General features: G+C 42.2%; 1 protein-coding gene across 7 annotated transcripts in view; it reads left to right on the top strand.

The window, feature by feature from the left end:
• RALGAPA1 (Ral GTPase activating protein catalytic subunit alpha 1) overlaps positions 1-16,718 on the top strand; it is a 5,382,632-nt gene that overhangs the window by 1,332,838 nt on the left and 4,033,076 nt on the right. The window lies entirely within an intron of this gene.

Here is a 16,718-nt window from a genome sequence, read left to right as displayed (position 1 = left end):
ACGAAGAGTCTCAGAGCTACAGGCTTTAATGGCAGTGGAACCTTTTATCGTTTTTCATCAAGACAGGGTATCTCTAAGGACGAACCCAACATTTATGCCAAAGGTGGATCCAGTGTGGCTCTTAACCAAACCATTCATCTGCCAACATTCTATCCAAATCCCCAGAATAAAGGGGAGAGACTTCTACACACTTTGGACATACACAGGCAGTTACGCTTCTACTTGGATAAAACAAAAGCATTCAGAAAAACTGAGCAACTGTTTGTAGCTTATGCTGCAGGATCACAAGGAAAGGCTATCTCAAAGCAGACTATTTCTAAGTGGATAGGACACTGTATTCGCTTCTGCTACGCACAACATGGAAAGCCAATGCCTAACAACATTAGACCACACTCTACCAGGGCAGCTGCCACGTCAGCAGCCTTCCTCAGAGGAGTACCAACCAAGGACATTTTGGAAGCTGCAACTTTGAGTTCAGTGCATACTTTTACCAAGCATTACCATTTGCCTCTTTACTCTAAATCAAGAGCAGGCTTTGCCACTGCAGTTCTGCAGGGCCTCATAGCCACTCCTAATCCTATTTAGACCCAGCCACCCTACCTCAGCTTTGGGATTCTACCCAAGTGTAATGACTGCAACAGTGAAACACGATGAACATAGTACAGTTGTGTACCTACCATAAATGTAGATGTTAGAGTGTATTCACTGTTGCAGTCGAGGTTACCCACCCTCCATCCCCACTTTCTTTGCTGGGACTTTTTTTATACCTTTCTGTCCTATACAACCTTTGTGGTGTATTTGCTTGTAGCTGAAGGTATTGTTTATATTTTGCTGTATGTCTTATTAGCAATATATATTGCCTACCTATTTGGGGGTACCTGACATCTGGGGCAAGAAACACTGAAGAAAATGGTGTTGGTTGCATCTTATATACCCCTGGCTCACTGACGTCAGGAAAGAAGTGAAAACAACTGACGCTGGACCAAGACTTTGGAACTCGGGCCGACTGAGGTTCGCCTGCCAGCAGGATAACCCAAGTGTAATGACTGCAACAGTGAATACACTCGAACATCTACATTTATGGTAGGTACACAACTGTACTTTGCTTCCCATGATAGGCAAAGATGCCTGGTTGGCAACACTGGATTTAAAGGAAGCCTACCTGCACATCCCAATCAGGGAATCTTGCAGAAAATACCTACGCTTCAAAGCAGGCTGCATGCACTATCAGTACTCTGCACTGCCCTTTGGCTTATCTACTGCGGGGTATTCACAAAGTGCCTATCTCCAGTCATTGCATTTTGCAGGCAAAGAAATATTCAAGTATACCCATATGTGGACGATTGTCTAATTCAGGCAGAAAGCCAGGACATGCTTCTAAATTATCTGGTATTTGTACAAAAGGTGTTAACTTGCCTGGGGTACACCATAAATGAAAAGAAATCACAGCTGGTACCGTGTCAACAAATTATATTCCTGGGAGCAAGCTTTAACACAACTTCCCAGATGGCTTTCCTCACGCCAGAGAAACAAATTCATTTGACAACTTACTTCAAACTAGTGTCCACAAAAACCTTGCTATCTGCAAGGCAAATACTGCAAGCCTTGGGGTTCATGGCCTCGTGCATTCTACTAATTCCATATGCAAGACTGCATTTGAGGAAACTTCAGTGGTATCTAAAAAGTCTATGGTGTCAACATTCTCAGGATCTAGAAGCATTGATTCCTATCATACCTTGCCTACGGTTAGAATTCCTTTGTTGGGCAGAGGCCTGCTACCAAAACAAGGGACTACCATTCACTCTACCCCCTGCTGCCCAAACCTTAACAACAGACGCATTAGACTATGCATGGGGGGGGGGGGTTTCACCTGGCAGGGAAGTGTATTCAGGGCAAATGTAACCCAAGTCAAATGCACCTGCATATCAATCAAAAAGAAATGTTAGCTGTACAGAATGCTCTGACAGCCTTCAAGGACTACATTCTTCCAGGACAGTTAATGGTAAAGACGGACAACACCACTGTTATGTGGTACATAAACAAGCATGTGGGTACTCATTCTTCCCCCTCTGCAGACTAGCCATGGCTCTGTGGAACACAGCCTTGAGCTACTAAGTACATCTACAGGCTCAATTCCTGCCAGGAAAACTAAATACACTGGCAGATGAGCTAAGCAGAAATCTCATGGACCCACACGAGTGGAATCTGGAACCAAATATTTTCAACATGTTGATCAACAAATGGAGGATCCCAGATGTAGACCTGTTTGCCTCCCTCCAGAACTACCAGTTGGACAAATTCTGCACAAGGACTCCCCACAAACAAGCTTGGAAAGTGGATGCTCTGTCCTTCAGCTGGAAAAATCTTGTCAGTTTGTGCCTTTCACCGTCTGCCTCTCCTCTCCATAGTACTTCTAAAGATCAAACAGGACAAACAAAGGATGATACTGATTGCACCAGACTGACCATGCCAGTAGTGGTACCCCCTCTTATGCACTGTGTCTCAGCTGGCCCCATGGCACCTACCTCAGACCCCCTACCCTGCTGTCTCCGCAGGAGAGCCAGATTCTGCACCCCCAGCTTCAAACCCTGAACTTGGCAGCCTGGGTAATTACCTAATCTCTCCGTTACCATCCCTCAGTAAACAAGTGTTTGTCATTTTGGAGGCAAGGAGGTCTAGTACTAGAAAATCTTATGCTGAGAAATGGAAAAGATTCTGTGCCTGGAAACAAACTCAAGGGATGGCCACAGCAGCACCCAATTTACCTCAGATTCTTCAATACTTAACTGAGATGCTTCACAAGGGCCTTTCCTTTTCTTCCATCAAAATTCATGCCTCAGCTATTTCAGCTCATTACAACACAGAACCCACCCCTCTTTTCTCACCCACTGCTCAAGCAGTTCCTCAGAGGGGCCAAAAACTTAAGACCACCCAGGAGAGTCCCAACTCCAGCCTGGGACCTTAATTTTGTATTGGAAAAACTCACTCTTCCTCCTTTTGAGCCAGCTGCTACTGCAGACTTAAAATTCCTTTCTTGGAAAACAGCTTTCCTTATAGCAATCACTTCAGCAAGAAGGGTATCTGAATTACAGGCCCTTATGGCAGTGGAGCCTTTCATCATCTTTCATGTGGATAGGGTGTCCCTCAGGACCAATCTCTCTTTCATGCCCAAGGTGGTATCCAGTGTGGCTCTTAATCAGTCCATTCATTTGCCAGCCTTCTTTTCTAAGCCACAGAACAAAGGGGAATGGATTTTGCACTAGTTAGATGTGCACAGACAACTTAGATTTTACTTGGACAGGACTAAACCTCAAAGGAAATCTGAAAAGCTGCTGGTGGCATTTACTGCAGGGGCAGAGGGAACGGCTATTTCAAAGCAAACCATTTCTAAATGGATAGGCCATTGCATTAATTTTTGCTATAAGCACCATGGAAAACCTATCCCACAGGGGATTAGACCCCATTCAACCAAGACTGCATCTACCTCTACAGCCTTTCTCAGAGGTGTCCCTACCAGGGACATCCTAGAAGCTGCTACCTGGAGTTCTGTACATACTTTCACCAAGCATTACCATTTGCCAATTTTTCTCTAAATCCAGAGCTGGCTTTGCCTCTGCAGTCTTGCAGGGCTTTATAGCTGGTCCTAATGCTATCTAAATTCCTCCTCCCATCCTTAGCTTTGGGAATCTGCCCAAATGTAATGACTGCAACAGTATATATATGTAATTGCTTTCCATTAAGGGGGTACCTGACATCTGGGACAAGAAAACTGAGGTAATGGCATTGGCTGCATGCTTTATACCCCTGACTAACTGACACCATGGAAGATAAGACAGCAACTGACGCAGGACCCAAGACTTTGATAATCAGGCAGACTGAGGGCTATTGCAAGCAGATAACCCAAATGTAATGACCGCAACAGTGAATACACTCTAACATCTACATTTATGTAAGTGTACACAACTGTATTTTTCTCCTCTGTGATCTGCAGGGCAGGAAGTTAATAATAAGAGGCGGTGCAAGAGGAAACGCCTGGACTCACTCAAGGAGTCCTTTTTTTTTTTTAAATTTCTCCAAATCTTTTGGGTTTCTAATACAGTGACTGGAATGGACCCCATTCCTAAGTCAAAGTACGATTAAAGTTCATGAAATTAGTATTGTTTCACTCTCTGATGTCAGCCAAAAGTGCTCTTTGCAGCACCCGCAATGTGCCCAGTAATGATTCGTTCTGCAAATCGTACGGAGTTACATGTATTGGTAGCGTGTCTAAATATGATTGTAGACTTTTTTATAAGACTTGTTCCTACTATAAATATGATTGTAGACTCTTTTATAAGACTTGTTGTTCCTACTACTATTGGAACTATGTGGGTTTCCTTCTTCCACATTGCTCTAGTTTCTGCTTGCAGATCCTGATATTTTGACTTTGTCTCTCTCTGTATGCAGGACACTGCAGTCACTGGGTGTGGCAATTTCAATGATCAGTGCTACTTTTGTCTTCATTTCTTGGACCACTATATCTGTTTTTTTAGCATCTGTCTTCGGAATTATTGGTAATGGATGATCCCATGTGATGTAGACTTTATTTTCTGTGATGCTTTGTGGCTGATGTTTCCAGTGTTTTTCAGCCAATTCAAAACCATAATCAATCACAGTCTCGCCACATTTATGCCTTTCAGTATACAGTCCTTCTGCCTTTAGTAAGTTGCAACCATTTCCAATTCTGTTTTATAAAACCTATATTTGTCTGTTTTTCCCACATGTTCAGTGGACTTTGTAAACCAACGTGTACGTAGCCCACTATCTTGGACCGCCAATATTAACCTTTCATCTCTTGGTTTGCATTCACCTTTCCATAACCATTCCAGCATTCGTTCCTAATCAACATGAGGTTCTTCCAGAAGCTTTCTATACTTGCAGCTATATTTTTGATCTTTCCACATTTCTTGCCTTTTCATCTGTTTCTGCACCTTATATTCTTTCTTTTGTTTTTTGCCACATTCAGTTGCTGCCCGATTTTTATCTACTTCTGGTTTGATTTCCATTTCTGCTTGATATGCTTCTGCTAGGTTAAGCAGAGAAGTCATCTTAGATTTATTCTCCTCATGTTTCAAAACTTTCACTATGTTTGGGTGTCGTGAGGTCAGCAGATGTGTGAAGTCCCACGATTACAGATCTGTACATGTAATCAGTTTCAAGGAGACCCATCCCTTTTTCGGAACGGGGAGTATACAATCTTGGTATGCACTGATTTTTATAGATCATCTGGTGAGCATGAAGCATCCTTCTTGTTTTAATATCTAATCTATCCAACACATTTGGGGTCTAGTCAGTCACTCCAAAACCGTAAGTTAGGACAGGAAGAGCAAATTGATTTATAGCTTGGATTTTCTTCCTAGATGTCAACGCTGTTTTCAAGATTAATTTAAGTCTTCTAAAGTACTCCTTACTAAGTTTTACAGGCATTTGTTCATGTTTTATTGCCGATCCTTCATCATTTTCCAAGTAATTATACATTCCCTCTTCAATTTCTTTTATTTATATCAGATTCTTGTCCCAAACTGATGTTTTCCTGTTTTAAAGGTTGCTTTTGCACATTTATCAAGGCCAAATGACATTCTAATATCATCTGAAAAAGTTTTGACAACCTGCAGCTGTGCTTTCAGTTCCTCATCTGATGAGCTATACAGTTTTAAATCATCAACAAAGAGAGGATGAGAAGTCTTTATACTTTGTTGTTTTCTAGGGGCCACATTATTGCCGTGGCCTAAGCTGTTACGTAGACAGCTTAATGGGTTAAGGGCAAGGCAGAATAGTAATGGTGACAGAGAGTCACCCTGGAATAACCCCCTTTGAATTTTTATCCCTGGGATAGTAATTTGTCCTTTATCATGATTTAATCGCAAAGTGGTCTGCTATTGTTTCATAATCACTGTAACGTAGTCTATCAGTGTAGGGTGCATCTCATAAATTTTTAAGCACTCTCTTATCCATGAATGTGTGATGCTATCAAATGCTTTTTTTGTAGTCATTCCATGCCATACATCGATTCTTTCCCTTTTACAGTTCTCCACTATGACTTTAACATCAAATGATCCTTTGTTCCATATGACTTTCTTTTATTGCCCTTTTGTTTTACTGCCATAATTGAGTTTTCTTCTAAATGATTGTAAACTCTGTCGGCATCAATTCCTGTGTATAGTTTATACGTCATTGGAAGGCAAGTTATTGGTCTATAATTTTTGGGGTAGCTTGCACTTTCACTCTTAAGTAAGAGCATTGTTTTACCTGTTGTTAGCCAGGTTGGTGTCTGTTCGGGATGCACTTTTAAATAGTTCTTACTCATGGCTAAGTCTTCGTGCAAAGATGTTAATACTTTTAACTAAAAGTTAGGTACTGGATCTGGGCCTGGAGTTTTCCAGTTAGAGGCTTTTCTTACCTTTGTTTCAATCTCTCTGGCTGTTACTTAATCCTATTTCATCTCCTGTACCTTTAAACTTTTTATTCTTTCTTTTACTTCTTTTATCCATTGAGCATCTTTGTTGTGTTCCAGAGGATCTTCATAGATACTTCTCCAACAGGCATCTATTTCTTCTTTTTTTTTGGCGTTTTTCAATTCCTTTTACCTTGTTTCCCACTTCTCTATAAAACTTTTTTGGGTCATCAATAAATTGCTTTTTTTGAATTTTTCCTTTATATTTGTGTGTGTATCTTCTAAGTTTTTCCACCTATGCTGAAATTTTTAATTTATTTGTGGTAGTGCATGATAAATCCTGGTCTGTTCTAATGTTATGCATTGCTTTTATCACGTCCATCTTGGTATTTTTGGTGATCTATTCCCTCCTCTATAGTCTTCTAACAGTGACACTTCTTGTCTTAGTTGCTTTATAGTTTTCTCTGTTCCATATTTCCATGATGGTATTCAATTTCACCCCTTCCTTTGCCTCACTACCCTGTGTTCTTGTGGTAGAACTTTATCAGTTATTAGTTTAGCTGCACAGTAATGTATCATGTTTACTTCTGTTATATCGCATGGACCTCTGTGGACAGTCCTTATTAGTTTTCATTTGTTTCATCAGACTTTTGGGGTTTTATTGACCCTCTGCAGTCTATTTCTTTCATTGATCTTAATATATCTATATATGTCTGTTAAATCAAGCAACTCTTCCCTTCGTTCATTTTCTTCCAGACTGAGGGCACACCTTTTGTTTTCCACTTCCTGCAGGCATTCTAAAAATAGTTATATAGCATCTTCCTGTGGCACCTTCTCCCCAGTTTCATTCTGTGCCATCCGTTGCTCTGTCACATGGGAACTCACTGGCCTATCACTCCTCAACATTGGCTGTATCAGAGTTTCCACAGTTTACTGTTCCTTCCCTTGCTGTCTAGTTTCAAGTGAAAGATTATACTGGTTTCCTGTGGAAGACTCCAAAATATAATGGTATAGCACCTGACCAATTGCTTCCTGTTCCACTGGTTTTCCCTTAATTTGGATATCCATTGGTCTACCCTGTTGTGGTGCTTTCAGCATTAGATTTTCTATACTGAATCCTTCTCTTTGCAGCTGCTCCATAACCTCAGTTTCTATTTCTTTAACTTCTCCATTACCAATCTCCTTTTCTACTTTTCCTCTTGGTCGCCTTATTTTCTGTATTGCAAACATTTCCATACCCTGATTCCTTTGCCTGTATTTCTTCTCAAATATCTTTGGTGCTGCTCTTTTTGTATTTGTTACTTTTGCTTTCTCCTTTGTATAAATATTGCACCATATTAAATCTCTTTTTCTTTCCCATGTCCATATTTCTTCTTCAGATGTGTACCGATATTCCTTCTCCTTATTCATGGGACTCACTCCATCATGCTGTGATGTATTCTGCGTTAACAACCCTTCTTCATTAAATCCTTCACTTCGCAGGCACTCCATAACTTCACCTTCTATTTCTTTAACTTCTGCTTTACTAATCTTCTTTTCTACATTCCATCTTTGTAATCATTTTTTATTGTAAAATTTTCCATATCTGGATGTTTTTGCCTGTATTTCTCTTCAAATATCTTTGAGACTGCCTTCTCTATATTAATTAACTTGTCTTTTTCCCTTGCATAAATATTGCACCATATCAAATATCTTTCTTTCCCATGTCCATATTTCTTTTATGCACTTTTCAAAAATATCTAGGTTTTGTTGTTTACATTTTCACACTTCCTCAGATGCTTCTTTTTCTAAACAAATCAAAGTTTCTTGATCTATATACTGTTTTTCAAAAGTCTGTTGCATTAATGAATAGCAAAAAATAACACCACGACCACCCAAAGGTCTTGTTGAAGAAAACAAATCATAAATAGACAAAGACTTAACAAAACCACCACGGCTTCCAGTATGATAAAAATGCAATTTATTGTGTAAAACAAGTGCTTTCACGTAGACACTGTACGCTTCTTCAGATCCATTAATGAATGCACATTTTCATTTGAAGCTTCTGACAGTTTTTCATGTGGAAGTATTTTTCTTTCCTCTAATTTATCTCTTAATCTTTTTGTATATCCTTTGTGTGGAAATTGTGGGCTTTTTGCATAACAGTAACAATACATCATTTCTTTCTTATCCTCAATAGTCCACTCTGTCGTCTTTATGGCTCTTCTTTGGCCTACCAGTTTTTGGGATTTTTGTGGACTGCTACTTCCTTCTACAACAGGGGAGCCATCCTCCTCTTGGGCCTCGCCTGGCCCCATTGTAGGAATGTTACTGTATTTTGAGGATTCTGCACTGTCATCTTTTCCAGTCCTGGCACCAGTACACCTACCAGGATTGGGCAGTTTTTTTATCCTGTGTTCTGTGCACCCAGCTATCTTTTTTGTTTTTTCACTTATTTCTGTCCATGATGTATGCTATTTAAATGCAGTCTATATATCAGTGTTGCCTTGGTGAGATTTTATGAAAAAACAGGGTCCACCTCGTGAAGGTACTCATCAAGACTTGAGGATGAATTCAATTTCAGCACTATCAACACTCCTTTGCTTGCTGACTTTTCATCACTCCATTAGGACCCCGAAAGTGAAGGTGGCTGAGGTGCAAGTCCCTCATTGAGAAGATACCGATGTTGAAGAAGGAGAGGGGTCCCCCACATCCACCCACAAAGATGCCTCTTTTGGTGATGTTTTGGAGCTCTTTCACTAGTGTAGGGGCTGGACTGCTGAAACCCCATCTCTGGAGAAGTTGGTATTTTTGGAGGCTTTTTTGCTGAGCCCATCCACATCCTGGACAGTTTCTCTTCTGTATTCATTTATTGCTGTGGTGTCCCGAGGGCATGAAAGGAGCCTAATATGATGGAACCAATCCCCAGAAAGCCAGACAAGATAATCACCCCTCCCCCCAATGATCGGCAATACAGGAGTAAAGGTTCTGCCATGGGTGTTGTGGTGGTGGCCATCAAAAATGAAATTTTGTAGTAGAGCTCCTCTGTCCATCCCCTAAATAGAGGGTCTCGAGCACTGGACCACTTAAGGAAGTGCCCTTACACCTCAGCCACCTTCACTTTAAGGGAGTTAAATTATTTTGCTCATTTGACCAGGCTTCTACAGGACATGCGTTTCTGGAGACTCAACTGTCTCCCCTCCAGTCTATTTGTAATGTGTCCATTCATCTGCTTTCTAACTGCTGATGACACATCCCAAGCTGCTGGCACCGGCATTTCTATGCATTGCCCTGCTGAAGTTATGTAACTTTGCAGACTACTTTGACATCCTTTGGTGATGCCCCATTTGATGGCTCCTGTCTTTTTGCGCCAAAAGTTAGATTCCTTGACCAGGAGTAAGCAAGAAAGGAAGATGCTGTTTGCCACTGGAGTTGTTCGTGTTTCACTGTTGCAGTCATTACATTTGGGGAAATCTGCTGGCAGGTTGCCTTCAGTTCGCCTGATTAACAAAGTCTTGGGTCCTGCGTCATTTGCTGTCTCTTTTTCCATGACGTCAGGTCGTCAGGAGTATAAAACATGGAGCCGACGCCATTACATTAGTCTTTCTTGCCGCACGGTGCCCGAAGCAGAAGCAGTTCACAAGTGCCAGTCGGCAGACTCCTGAAATTTTCATTTTCGAGTTTCAGAACCAAAGTCTTCAACTAAAAGTTAAGTACCCCGTTGGGAAAACTTTTTCTTGCTCCTTACCGATGTTAGTAAAAGTTAATAATTGTATTACTTGTGGAAAGCAAATACCTCATAAGGGCTTTCATTTGTTCTGTATTCCTTGCCTGGGACCTGACCATGATGTACCTTGCTGTCAGTTTTGTGATTTATTTAATCAGCGCACTGTCCGTCGTCAGTACATTTTTGTTTCAAAATATTTCGGTTCTCGGTTTAATTATCCAGAAATGAGGATGGTTAGCCATCCGACTAACGGAATACCGAAAAAACGCAAAGAAAAAGACAGAGACAGGCCATTGAGGTCCAAAACTACCGACGACGCTTCTCTTAAGCCAGTCGCCAGTTCGCCGGTACTCAGTGAGGTGCTTTCGCAGCCCCTGATACCCGCTACTTCTGATTCGCAGGCCTCTACTGAGACCCATTCGGAGTCCGGTATGTCGCGAGATACTTCACTTATGGAACCCATGGATGTCTCTACCTTGGATGGGTCCGGAGCCGCTGAGCAGGCACCGGCTTCTGAGGGTGTATTCAGTCCTACAGACTTGCATATTAACCAACTCCAACTTCAGTGTTAAGGCCTAAATCTCGATCTATGTCTAAAAAACCGACGCCCAGGCCACATGTTCAAGCCCCTATGCCTAAAAAACAAATGATCAAAATGGCTGAAGATTTAATTACTCTAATCAGCGGTAGTCAAACCCTACCCCCAAGAGGCCTAGGATTGAATTTAACTATGAATCTTCTGAACAGGACTCTTTTTCTTATGATTCTTCTAATGATCTGGATTTCTCCATACATACTTATGAGGACTCTAATGCAGAGGATTCCATTCCCTCTGCTTCTCCGCCTGAGGATTTCTCTTTTGGGGAAACTTTACATACCTTAAGGGAGCATTTCCACTGGGAAAGTCAGGATTTCTCTGAATCCAAAAAGAGGCTTAGGGATTTCCTGCTTCTTCCTCAGCATAGGCCTTTGGCTATACCTCCTATATTAAATATTATTGATGTGTTTTCGCTATCCAGTATGGCCTCTGATTCCTTGCCTCCAGCCCCTAGCAAACCAGACAGAGTACAGGGATGTTCTTCGTGTTTCACTGTTACTGTCATTACATTTGGGTAATCTGCTGGCAGGTTGCCCTCAGTCGGCCTGAATAACAAAGTCTTGGGTCCTGCGTTGGTTGCTGTCTCCTCTTCCATGACGTCAGGTCGTCAGGGGTATAAAACATGCAGCCGACTCCATTTTAATCGGTATTTCTTGCCACGCGGTGCCCGAAGCAGAAGCAGTTCGCAAGTGCCGGTCGGCCGACTCCTGAAATTTTCATTTTCGAGTTTCAGAACCGAAGTCTTCAAACTAAAGCTAAGTACCCCATTGGGGAAACTTTTTCTTGATCCTTACCGATGTCCGTAAAAGTTAATAATTGCATTACTTGTGGGAAGCAAATACCTCATAAGGATTTTCATTTGTACTGTATTCCTTGCCTAGGCCCTGATCACAACGTGCGTTGCTGTCTGTTTTGTGCTAAATTTAATCAGCGCACTATTAAGCATTGGTATATTTTTGCTTCTAAATATTTTGGTTCAAGATTCAACTACCTTGAAATATCGTCGGTTAGCAATCCGACTACCGGAGTTCACAAAAAACGCAAGGAAAAAGACAGAGACAGACCACCGAGGTCCAAAACCGACGAAGCTTCTCTTAAGCCAGTCGCCGGTACTCAGTGAGGCGCTTTCGCAGCCCCTGATACCCGCTACTTTTGAGCCGCAGGCCTCTACCGAGACCCATTTGGAGTCCGGTATGCTGCAAGATTCTCAAAGTATTGAACCCACGGATGTCTCTCCCTTGGATGGGTCTGGAGCCGCTGAGCAGGTACAGGCTTCTGAGGGTGATTTCAGGCCTCAACATTTTTATATTAAACTGATGCCATCAACAAAAACAAGGTCAAAAATAACTTCTATGTCTAAAAAACCGACGCATGAGCCACGTGCTCTCAGGCCCCTATGCCTAAAAAACAAATGATCAAAATGGCTGAGGATTTAATTACCTTGATCAGGGGTTCCCAACCCCCCTACTAAGAGGCCTAGACAAGGCACTGATTATGAATCTTCAGATCAGGTTTCCATTTCTTCTGATCCCTCTTCTGATCAGGAATGTTCTCTTCTACCTTATGAGGATTCTGATGCAGAGGAATCCATCCCATCTGCATTTCCTCTTGAGGATTACTCTTTTGGAGAGACTGCATACTTTAAGGGAACATTTTCACTGGGAGAGTCAGGACTTCTCTGAATCAAAAAAGAGGCTTAGGGATTTCCTTCTTCCTCAGCATAGGCCTTTGGCAATACATCCTGTATTAGACATTGTTGATGATGTGTTCTCGGAATCCAGCATGGCTCCTGATTCCCTGCCTCCAGCTCCTAGTAAGCCAGACAGATATTACAGGGTTCCTGACTCCCACAAATTTCTTTTCAAAAATTCTGCTGCTGATCCTGAGACTATTTCTCAGGGTCCCAAGGGTGTTGAGGCTTCTACAGCCAAAAATCCTACCCCTTCTGATAGAGATTCCAGGGCGCTGGATAGATGGGGTAAGAAGGTTTATACGTCTGCAACCTTGGCAATCAGGGTTTTAAACTGCCATTTTCATATGCTTAAATATCAACATGTTATGGGCTTACTGAAGCAGAAAATGATGTTGATTTCTAATTGTGTGGAAAATAAGGAGTTACAGGATTTATTGCATTCAGCAGAACAGGTTGGAAAGTATACTTTGCAATGTGGTTTTGATTCCTTGGAGGCCTCTTGTAGGGCAGCCGTAGCTGGATCTGTGATAAGAAGGCATGCCTGGCTCAAGGAGCAAAATCTGCCTGATCATGTTAAAGCTAAATTGTTGGATGCCCATCTGCAGCTTGATAGTCTGTTTGGTAATAAGGCAGAAGAGGTTTTAAAGAAAATGGAAGACAAAGCTAAATCTATGCAAACTGTAAAAGATTTCTTGCAAGTGCAGCCACCCAGGTTCAGTAGGCACTGGCCTACTAAGAATTGGCCCTTTCCTGTGTTCAACAGAGCCACTCAGGGCAAACCCAGCCGCTCAAAAGACTCCAGATATCAATCACAGGGGTCTTACAGTCAAAGCAATGGGGTGTCTCCACCTCCAAATCTGGAGGTAGCAAAGCCCAACCCTACAGTAAGCAGTCTCAATGACTTTCTTTTACCATCTTCAAGCACTTACCTTTTGGCAGCACCCCTTGGGGGAAAACTAGCACTTCATGCTCAAAATTGGCATTTAATTACCCAGGACAAGTGGGTATTAAACATAGTATCCCAGGGGTACATATTTCATTTCCATACTTTGCCAATTCCAAACAGATGGCAAGATCTGACACAAAACCAGTGGGCTGAGGCCCAGAAACAAGTAATGTCCCTCATGGATATGGGGGCTATTCAGCCGGAACCAGAAAAGGAAAAAGGACAAGGATTTTATTCAAGACTTTTCCTGATACACAGAAAAGACAAATCATGGTGTCCAATACTCGACTTATCGATTCTGAACACGTTCCTGGACATTCCAAAATTCAAAATGCTACTGCCTATGCTAGGCAAGAATGCCTGGCTAGTAACTCTAGACTTAAGAGGCATACCTGCATATCCCAATAAGGGAATCTTGCAGAAGATACCTCCGCTTCAAAGCAGGTTTTTTGCATTACCAATTCTCTGCACCCAGTGACTTTACAAAGTGCCTGGCACCAGTAATTGCATTCTGTAGACAAAGAAACATTCAAATTTATCCTTATCTGGACAATTGTCTCATTCATTCAGAGGACAAGGACACTCTTCTTCAACATCTAGAGTTTGTAAAAATGCTTCTAGCATGCCTAGGGTACACCATAAATGAAAAGAAATCACAACTGGTACCCTCTCAAATAATTACATTCCTGGGTGCAAGCTTGAATACAGCTGCCCAGATGGCTTACCTCACGCCAGACAAACAAATGCAATTGACAACATACTTCAAACAAATAGCAACAAAAACCCAGTTATCTGCAAGACAAATTCTGCAGACTTTGGGATTCATGGCATCCTGCATTCTACTAATTCCATATGCGAGACTGCATATGAGGAAACTTCAGTGGTACCTAAAAAGTATATGGAGTCAACATTGTCACAGCCTGGAAACAATGATTCCTCTCATTCCCTGCCTACAACAGGAGTTTCTTTGGTGGGCAGAGACATGTTACCAAAACAAGGGACTGTCATTCACTCTACCCACTGCCACCGGAACCCTAACTACAGACGCATCAGACTATGCTTGGGGGGCCCACCTGGCAGGGAGATGCATTCAGGGCAAATGGAGCCCAAACCAAATGCATCTGCATATCAACCAGAAAGAAATGCTAGCTGTTCAGAATGCTCTGACAGCCTTCAAGGACTTACTTCATCCAGGACAACTACTGATAAAGAAGGACAACACCGCAGTTATGTGGTACATAAACAAGCAGGGGGGTACCTATTCCTACCCTCTTTGCAGACTAGCCATGGCCTTGTGGAACACAGTCTTGACTTATCAAATACATCTTCAAGCTCAATTCCTGCCAGGAAAGCAAAATACTCTGGCAGATGACCTTACTCAGAAATCTTATGGACCCACATGAATGGAAACTGGATCCACAAATCTTCAGCATGTTAACACAGAAATGGGGAAGCCCAGACATAGGTCTATCAGTTGGACAAATTCTGCACAAGAACTCATCACAAAAAAGCATGGAAAGTGGATGCTCTGTCCTTCAGCTGGAAAAACCTAACAGTCTATGCCTTTCCCCCTCCGCCTCTACTCTCCAAGGTCTTACTAAAAGTCGGACAGGAAAAACCAAAAATGCTTCTAATTGCTCCGGACTGGCCTTGTCAGCACTGGTACCCGCTTCTAAGGAATATGTCACACCTTCCACCGTGGTACTTGCTTCAAACACCTCATCTATTGTCTCAGCAGAACTATCAAATTCTGCACACTCAGCTCCAAACTCTGAATCTTGCAGCATGGCTAATCAACTAATTATTCAAACCACTTCTCTCGGTAAACCTGTGATGGATGTCATTTTGGAAGCCAGAAGGCCTAGTACTAGAAAATCTTATGCTGATAAATGGAAGAGATTCTGTGCTTGGAACCAAGCACAAGAAATAGACACAGCAAAACCCAATATTCCTCAGACTTTACAATACTTAACTGAGATGCTTGACAAGGGCCTATCTTTTTCTTCAGTAAAAATCCATGCCTCTGCCATCTCGGCTCATTACAACACAGAGCCTCCCTTCTTTTCTCATCCACTGCTAAAACAGTATCTCAGAGGGGCCAAAATTTTAAGGCCTCCCAGGAGAGCACCAACTCCTGCATGGGACCTTAATTTTGTGCTGGAAAAACTCACCCTGCCTCCTTTTGAACCATCAGCTACTGCGGATATAAAATTTTTCTTGGAAGACAGGTTTTTTTTTTTTGGCAGTCACTTCAGCTAGAAGGGTTTCAGAACTACAGGCTCTCATGGCATTGGATCCTTTCATTATTTTTTACCCTGACAGGGTGGCCCTCAGGACCAATCCTTCTTTTATGCCCAAGGTGGTATCCAGTGTGGCTCTTAACCAGACCATACACCTGCCAACTTTTTTCCCAAACCTTTAGAACAAGGGGGAGCAGATTCTGCATTCATTGGATGTACACAGACAACTAAGATTCTACTTAAACAGGACAAAATCTCTAAGAAAGTCTGAGCAACTACTGGTAGCATTTGCTGCAGGATCAGAGGGGAAGCCTATATCAAAGCAGACTATTTCTAAATGGATAAGCCATTGCATTCGTTTCTGCTACTTGCACCGTGGTAAACTTGTGCCCAAGGGGATCAGATCCCATTCCACCAGGGCTGCCTCTACTTCAGCAGCTTTTCTCAGAGGGGTCCCAACCAAATACATTCTAGAAGCTGCTGCTTGGAGCTCAGTTCATACATTCACAAAGCATTATCATTTACCTCTATTCTCTAAAACCAGGGCAGGCATTGCCACTGCAGTGTTGCAGGGCCTTATAGCTGCTCTTAATGCTGTTTAGTTCCATCCTCCCAGCCATAGCTTTGGGATTCTACCCAAATGTAATGACTGCAACAGTGAAACACGAAGAACGTAGTATGTGTACACTTACCATAAATGTAGGTGTTGGGAGTATATTCACTGTTGCAGTCCGGGTTACCCACCCACCATCCCCCATTCTATACCTTTTCTTTCCTTCACTATACTTAAAAGCATTTGTGGTGTATTTGCTTTTAGTTGAAGATAAATTTTATGTTTCGCAGGTGCATTTATATATTTACAGTTTATATATATATATTTTTGCTCTCCATTTGGGCGGCACCTGACATCTGGGGCAAGAAAAACTGAATAAAATGGCGTCGGCTGCATGTTTTATACCACTGACGACCTGACGTCATGGAAGAGGAGACAGCAACCGACGCAGGACCCAAGACTTTGTTATTCAGGCCGACTGAGGGCAACTTGCCAGCAGATTACCCAAATGTAATGACTGCAGCAGTGAATACACTCGAACATCTACAT

Source organism: Protopterus annectens, chromosome 6.part0 (assembly GCF_019279795.1).
Source record: "Protopterus annectens isolate FY-2018-M chromosome 6.part0, PAN1.0, whole genome shotgun sequence".
Taxonomy (NCBI): domain Eukaryota; kingdom Metazoa; phylum Chordata; order Ceratodontiformes; family Protopteridae; genus Protopterus; species Protopterus annectens.
Note: the sequence above shows the minus strand (reverse complement) of the source record. Positions and strands in the feature narration are given on the sequence as shown.